The 8800-nt window shown below is 37.0% G+C and overlaps 1 pseudogene; it reads right to left on the bottom strand.

The window, feature by feature from the left end:
• Window positions 1–1863: 1863 nt before the first annotated feature.
• On the bottom strand, window positions 1864–4037 carry LOC139452649 (G2/M phase-specific E3 ubiquitin-protein ligase-like; annotated as a pseudogene).
• Between the last annotated feature and the right edge of the window lie 4763 nt (window positions 4038–8800).

Genomic DNA, 8800 nt, shown 5'->3' with positions numbered 1-8800 from the left:
GATCAATACAATATAAAACACGTTTTTGCTGTTTTCATTTCCTAATCTACACCAGATAAATCGGTTTGAAACAGTTCTTAACATTAACATCTTTAAGATGATCTGGATTCTGTGGCTGCCGTTTGGGACAACCATTGCATTAGACCCTCAAGAAACAATGTTGCAAGTGGTCATCCAGAGCAAATGTACAGTGCTCCAGCCCTATGGGAAACTGAAGATCAGCTCTGTGTTGTGTCCGACGAGGACGTCTCTACCTGCCTTGAGGAAGCTGTGCTTCGCTCAACAATCCCCTGTGATGAAGACATGTATGAAATATGTACTAACATCATGGGGAGAGACAACCTACGACTGGCAACGAATGCTCAAGAAGCAGCTGATCTGTATATACATCTCCGACAAGAAATCTACGAATTCCTGTAGTATAGTGTAATTTACATATGTTTTATGATCCTACCAAATGTAACTCGTTGCCTCCTTCCACGAAGCACGTATTCTTATTGATGGTTATGATTAACATTAGTGTTTTGCAGCTAAAGCATGTATAAATGCCAGTACAAACTTTCGTTTAATGTTTCAGACATAAACCATTTCCCAAATTTGACATTGATTCACTCAAGCAGTGTGAACTAAAACTTCCAACTGATTGCACTTCTGACATATGTTTGCTGATACAAAAGCCGCAACCCTACAATAAATGTATGTGGATACAATTACTTGCATAAGCTTAGTTTACTTGTTAAGTGCATGATTAACATAATGTCTGAATTACATAAAGCTGACACGTCATTCGTAAAATGTTATAATTCTATAGTCGCAGACCTTTGGAAGAATTGCTTAAATTGTTGAATTACAAGCCCTGATGGTAATATAAGTAAAGATTATCAGATGACTATTTGCCATGATAATAGGTTTTATATCAGTTCGTAATGCAAATTATGTACTTTGAACGTTGTACTCCAAAACTATCAGTCTAGGTAGATACATGAAACAAATGAATGTTCACGAATTAACATTAAAAGAATGACAAAAATAGCCTGTTAAGCTGTTAACTGATGGCTCTTTTATCAATTAAACAGGATTTATTCTGTCTGTTCAAAACATAACAAGATGTTCATAATATGCAATCCAAATATATCAAAATGTTAACAGATGCGATATTTGTAAGTTTTAAACCTTCTGTACCCAAACTTAGTAATTCTAAACCAAAAGCATCAATATTTTTTTAATTTCCATTACAACATAAACATGTTGACTGCAAAAAACTTGCTAACAATGGTCATTTTAACGTATTTGGGGTTTTAAAGAAAGAACATATATCTGCATCCTTCTTCGTTTCATTACAATAAACGTTCTTTACAGGTTTGCAAAATAACAGGTTTACTATATGCCACAACCCTTGAGCTAATATTTCTTTGTCTCAACAAAAACGCATTTTTAAAAACAAATTCCGCTTAATTTTCACATTAAGAGACACATTTAAAAGGGTCATAGTAATTTAAGGTTTCTCTAGTGCCAAAAGCACAAAACTGTAAAAATGATTCAAACGATCCCTCTTCTGACCCTACAGGGAACATGCCATTGTCATGTTGATATCAAAGCATGCAATTCCTTTAAACTTAACTTTAATAATATACCTCATAAAACCATTTAAGATTCAACACCTGGTTTGTATATTAGAAATATTACGATAAGACATTCGTCTAAAAATGTTTTGAACACGTGTAAATAAAATCTTCTTAAACAATCAGATGTCAAACCAATTAACCTATTTGGTAGTAACAGATTCAATAAAATTAGACTAAAAGCTCAATCGATTATAGCAGAACAGTTCTGTGAAAGTGAAACAAATGCAAAACAAAACTGAAAGGGGGAAGACAATTCATGACAAACACAGTCATGCCCGTCTTTTCACTCGGAAGTGAAGATATTCACACTGATTGCTGCATACATGTTTTTCGTGAACAGGTTATAATTACTGATCATTGGAATGTCTAATACATTTGCATATGTGTTAGCTGGAGGGAAGTTCTCTCTGTTCTCAGGGTTGAGTTCCATTGCAGTGTGGAATGTCAGCTGCGGCTGTGGATGGAGACCAAGGGGAGGAATGGATCCCGCGCCAGTCGCAAAAACCAATATGTCACTCAAGGTGACTGATTCTGTGCCCTCTGAAAATACAGTTTTGTCAAACAAAAATAGTTTGAAAAAAGTACCCAAACATATGAACTCACTAAACAATATGTACCCAACCACATTAACTCACTAAACAAAATGTAACCGACCATATTCACTCACCTGACAATACACCATGACACATATTTGCGAATGCAGTTAGATCTTAACAGGTGATATAGACACACACAAGAGGGACCATGTTCTCAGTCCTGATCGTGTCTGGTTATCTGGACTCTCAAACACGTTCTAGCTTAACATATGGATATCCCCGTGTAATTTGCTGTTATAAATATACATGGTTCACCATGACAGTTATTATAAGCACATTAACGTCCGACTGTTTTTCTTATCTCATTACCTGCTACGTCCAGAAGATAGTCCATCCAATAACTGACTGTCTCTTCTTCCATTCTGCGCCTGTTGCTCCCAGGTTCGGAGAAGGATGGTTCACACTGAACACCATTTCAAGCACGGAAGCGTTCAATTCATACTTTTCATCGAAACAGAAGAGGTCCCCTTACTTTTTTATGTGAACACGCATTTCTGCAAGCACTCCCAAAGTAGCCAGTCCTTTTTGGAATCTAGAATTGAAAATATTTTGTGCTAATATGCAATAGACATGAATGTCATAAAACCCAGAAGACATTAACTTTAGTTATCTTAAAGTAGTTTGTGTAAGTAAACAAATAAGACTATGTACCTTAACTCGAACAATACCCACAAATTATCCACTTTATGAAATAAATTTGAGTTTGATATATTTTTTGTTGCATGTGTTTGTTTCACTGGAACGTTCTCCTAAAGACGGTTTCATACTTTATCCCATTAACGATCAATTCTCAGATGTCAAAATTCATGTGTATAATTGTGCATCGGTCAGATCGTTGTTATGAATTATAACTGAATTAACTGTGAAAACATTCCAAATACATGTATGTTGTTGTTTTTTATTAACCTTTGCGTATCAAATTGTGGCAGATACTAAAATTACTTTAACCATTAGTGCACTATGACACCATTCAGCCACACCAACACTAACCAACCCGATTGCACTTATTAATGATATTTAATAGTAAACGTCAACGCCTTAGGGCCGTGATTTATCATATCTGCCGAAACAGATTCATTGGGGCATTTGTGGCGATGTAAAGAGAACAATACATGCATGGATTACTGATTACAAAACGGAATGACACCAGGTGTTCGCGAAAAGGGGGAACGTGTCCTGCTCTACCGGTAGCACCCACCATGCACATATATTGCAAGCGGCCTGTCATATTTGGTAGATATATCATTCTGTCTACCATAAAACTTTTGGAAGGATTTAACAAGACAGTGAACGGTCAAACATTGGTTGAAAAGCTTGGTAGCAGTACATACTGATCTAGGCACTCTTTGATTCTGCCAAGCACAATAAAATTGATCAAGGCATCACAAAGTTCTTCCTTCTTTTCCAAGGAGAGAGAGTAAGAGAGTAACATCCAGCAAGTTGGATAAGTTGATCAGCACCACCTACGGCATCCAGGAACGAAGACATATCCTCTGCATTTCGTATCTGGAAAACATTACATATTTCCATAGTTTTGACAATTCAGACAAAAGAAATTATGGAATTCATACAAACAGTTAATTCATGCCATTTAATTGATGAACAAAGGCAAACATGTTATTTTTGGGATAACAAATCGCTTCGATGCCCTGTGGCTGAATGGTTGAGGTAGAAGTTTCAATGCTGGCAAATTGGTGCCTGATTCTTATGGTGTGGGTTCAAATCCCGAATGGCACTCAACCACAAAGTACTAGAATCGTTACTATTGCATATAGTGCTATTCCAAATATAGCAGTGTTGAAACAGTACATATTTCTGAAGTATAATTCTAGTTGATACATTTGCTTTTGAATAAATGGAACATATATGACACTAAAGGACCACACAAATGTTGATAATTAAGTTAAGCATCTTGTAATGCATCATGTAAACCTAATTAGGGAATTGAGTTTGAATCGACATTCAGTAGACCTTCCCTCTGTGCGACATCTTGGATGTCATCAATCTTTGGCTGAATTTGGCTGTCGCCAACAAGTGTACTGAACAGCAGTGGACTGAAAAACCGTGGAAGAGGTCCATTGTGTACGACAGAATATGCTATCATCTTCCCCGCTGTCATGTAGAGACGCTTTGTAAAGCTAAAACAAGAAAACTTACATCAGTGAATGGATAAATTAATAACGTCAACGCCAAAGAACAATCAAACTCGATATCTGCCGAAACAGATTCCATTGGAAGTGAAAGGCAAAATCGTGTGGAAAAATTGTGAATGAATCAAGGACTTGCGATGAGATAAGGTGTTCGCGAAATGGTAAGCTTCTCCTGCCCTACCGGTAGCACCAGTCGTTCACAAAATTTCAAGAAAATAATAAATGCCAATTTGCCATGAGTTTAGAAAACCCAACATGAATGTCATAAAATGGGATGGCATCACATCATATTGAAGTGTGACTTGTCATATTTAGTGCAGGCTTCCAAATGTCTACCATATAATGTTTGGAAAGACCTGACAAGGCCCTGGACTGTGTAACCTTGCTCGAAGAGCTTATTTGTTAGTAGCGCATGTCTTTCTTTGAAGTCTGAGTAAAAGGTACATGTTCTTAAGTACAGAAGCAATTGTGAAATGCAGACACCATAGGCGCGAGCTGAACAGATTTTGCTACACATGTAAGGAAAGTTGACGATGGAAAAATTAAAATCATCCCTCTTGTCATATAGCTTAGTAGAAATGCTGCCATTATTGTCAATCTCAATGCATAAGTCGAGATAGGAAACCGAGTATTGGCTCTCAGTGGTTTCTTTAATTTCTAATTCTGATGGATTTATCAAATTTGTCTGTTTTTCTGGGTTTTCCGATTGCTTTGACTTGCACCAGACTACCGTCGCAAGCCTGTCCCCGTATGTAGGAATAATCTAGAAAGCTCTTCATCCTTTATCTCAAGGATAAGGCTGGGGTCGATCTTAACATAAATATTTGTATCTCGTCAGTGGTTTAATCACATCAATGCTTATATTTTAAATCACATGAATAATAGTAATAATTCTCAACTCATCTTAATGTTACCTGTTATTTATCTTATAATTTAATTTTAAATCATTTAACAATCTAATGGTAAGGACTGTATCCCAGAACTTTAAGCCTGTTCAAAATCGAAAATAAGCTACGAAAATCGATGCTAATTGTCAGCACAAATGATTATTTCAATATTGACGATATATCTTATTACTTCGCTCTTTACTCATAAATGTTGCCAATGCATGTTGTGCACATTATTACATTTAAGCTATGGCATATCCCATTTTGTTTAATAGTTTGTTTGTTTTATTATATTTCTATACTTGTTTATTTGGGTTTTTTTAAAAAAAAACCCAAAGAGAACAGCAGAATACGTTTTACACGAAAACCTTATCGTCTTTCTACCTTGTCAGCAACAAGTAGCTGAACGTTTTCGCCAGGAACTCCCGTGTCTGTGAGAAAACGCTCGAGGTCCTCCATACTAAGATTCGAAAATACGTAACCTGAATTTCATTGGCTAAATTATGTCGTGGCCACGCCATATTTTTCTCGTGGCCTCGACTTATCATATCGTGGCACGACTTGTTATCTCGTGGCCACGCCTTATTTATCTCGTGGCCTCGACATAATATCTCGTGGCCACGCCTTATTATCTCGTGGCCTCAACTTATTTTCTCGTGGCCACGACTTATTATCTCGTGGTCTCGACTTATTATCTCGTGGCCACACCTTACTATTGATATTTGTTTTCTCTTCCTATGTCCCCATTACGGTTCCGTACATATGCGGATAGAGATGCAAATATCAAAGATCAAGTAGGACTACTTTCACTGTTTATAAACAAACATGGCGTCGCCCTCGTCATTCGGCGATCGAGTCAGAATTAACCATGGTGAATCTGGATAAACTACAGGGATAATTGCTATCATTATCAAAAGAACAGTCTAATATACTGAAAATCAGTGTCTAACCGTGACGTAGCTAAGGCATTTTATAAGTTTTGGCAACTTTGGAGATATAAATTTCGAAACAATTTTGCGAGGGCAAGAGGCCTAGCCAAGCGGGATCAGTAGCCATATCTGGGCTTGTAGACCTCTGCGGCTTGAAACCTCCTCCACAAATAAAAATAGTTGGATTTGGCCGAAATATGTTTGAATCGTTACCTTTCTTTCGTTTTGTCGCTGTGTGTACATCTGACTACACTTCTTAACGTTATGACAGGACAGACCAACTGTCAACAACGTCTGACCGCGGCCGTGACGTTTCATAGACAAGGGTTAGAGTAGCTTCCCTTTGACAAAGGGCAGTTACTCTACTGGACAGACTGATGGATTGCCGCGAAAGACAATTAAAAACAACTGTTGTTTTTCGTATATGTTGCTTCGCCACTGTATAAGAAACAGATTTCAGTTGGAACTATATTGGCTACTGTCACTGTCACATCACTTACCCTGTGACGTAATAAATATTAATTCCAGGAAAACTCGCAATATTTCTGTAATGTTTGTGATTTTAAGCGATTTTAAAGCACAGATTTAAAGTATGACATTATATGATAAAGAGGTTATCACGCTTGTGTGTTTGGGAATGGTTAATATCCTAGTATTAGGAATAAACACTATTTATTTAGCTCGCCAAGGCTCGCTAAATACAATGTTTATTCTTAATGCAGGATATTTACCATCCCCAAACACACTCGCGTGATAACCTCTATGTATCAGCAATAGATAACATCGACAAACATGCGTGCATATATTGCTGGGCAATCTTTAGTTATATAGACGGTTTGTTCTCTATAATTTTCCATACAATTTACAAGTTTAGTAATGAATATTAAAGATATGTGGGGCTAAGGATGCACCTATATTACACTTAAAGTATTTACATAACCCAGCAGGGGCGGTCGGGTAGCCTAGTGGTTAAAGCGTTGGCTCATCAGCCGAAGATCAGGGTTCGATTCCCGACATGGGTACAATGTGTGAAGCCCATTTCTGGTGTCCCCCGCCGTGATATTGTTCGAATATCGCTAAAAGCGGCGTAAAATCAAACTCACTCACTCCCTCCTAACCCAGCAGGAGTCATAAAATCAGCCAAACCCTTTGACAGTATATTGTGATCAACATTATCAAAAGCTTTAGACAATTCTACAATAAAACCTCCCTTTCTTATTACAAGCATACTGTTGGCTAATAGCCTGTAATGAAAATATATGACCTATGATGCTGAAAGCTGTGATATGAAAACTTTCCCTTCAGGCAAATACTTTTCATTTAATGATTCGAACTTCAACGTTGTTATGGTTCTCCTGGGTTGCTCGCGATATAACAGAAAGTACACAGTACACAGTTACTTCCCTTTGATCAGATATTTAGCTCCAGTGAAAAGAATCATGAAGTTTAGAATACATTGATTCTGATTTTCACAAACATCGAAATAACGATACCCATTTTAATCTTCTTAAAATATAACACAAAAAAGGAACGTTTTAACAATATCCTTTAATCATTACATATATTTATCTATTCGACCGTGGGTAAACTATTAGCAGTTCCACATGCACCAGCTTCAAACAATAACGTTCACAGTTACCCCCCTTTAACTGATAAGGGGCGAATCTGTGGATTACCCAAAATGACAGAATTGAACTGAGGTAGACAACGTATGTACAAGGTCCATGCAAGATGTAAGTACAGATGTAAGTACAGATGTAAGTACAGATGTAAGTACAGATGTAAGGTTTCTCGGTTCCTAGTGTTGTTTGCCGTAAAAGATGAACTGCTACATGATCTTCATAACTAGCAATCTGTCACAAGAAAACACGCTTTGCTACACACGATTTAACGCATTTAATAAGCTGGAAAAAAAGTTATGTTTGTTCGCAGAAAACGTAGAAAATATCAAATGAGTGCTCGTTTCATATCATACTCTGTTTACGGCATGAGTGTAGAAATTGTAATATTTTCCGAGCGAGAGCAAATAAGACAGTATATTTATTACCGTCGCATATATACGTCAACTAGTTCAATTATAAACTATCTGAAAGGAACACGAGGAGTTTCATGACGTCATGTAAGTCAAGAAACCAAATGACCACTCACTGACATTCATTTTATGCGCTAAAAATATAATACAAAGTTGTTTGGTGTTTTGTCAAAGAATAAAACAAACATAATAAAATAAAAAAACTCTCAAATTAAAGTCTATTCAGACAATTCGTTTGACAACTGTAAATATGAAAAAAAAAGTCCACTTTGTTTCGCGAACGTTGGCAGACACTTAGTTCCGTCACACGCATCAAACGTGTGTGCATTTACTGGAGAAATATACTACTTTCAAAGTAATTGGACCGATGTGAAGACGAGGAAGATAATCGGAACAGTCAGCTTAAGACAGGTTCAGTACACCAGTAAACCTTAATCTACATTCACGTGGAAAACCTCTCATCTACTTGCGTCATGTTTCATCGTAAAAGTTATCTCCTAAAATATCGTCAATATCTGTTGGTGGTAGTAGATATGAATCGTTGTCAGCAGAAAGTCGATTGCCTGTTTCGGGATGTTTTT

The sequence above is a fragment of the Haliotis cracherodii genome, unplaced genomic scaffold (genome assembly GCF_022045235.1).
Source record: "Haliotis cracherodii isolate W230 unplaced genomic scaffold, xgHalCrac1.p SCAF_9, whole genome shotgun sequence".
In the NCBI taxonomy this organism is placed as follows: Eukaryota; Metazoa; Mollusca; class Gastropoda; order Lepetellida; family Haliotidae; genus Haliotis; species Haliotis cracherodii.
Note: the sequence above shows the minus strand (reverse complement) of the source record. Positions and strands in the feature narration are given on the sequence as shown.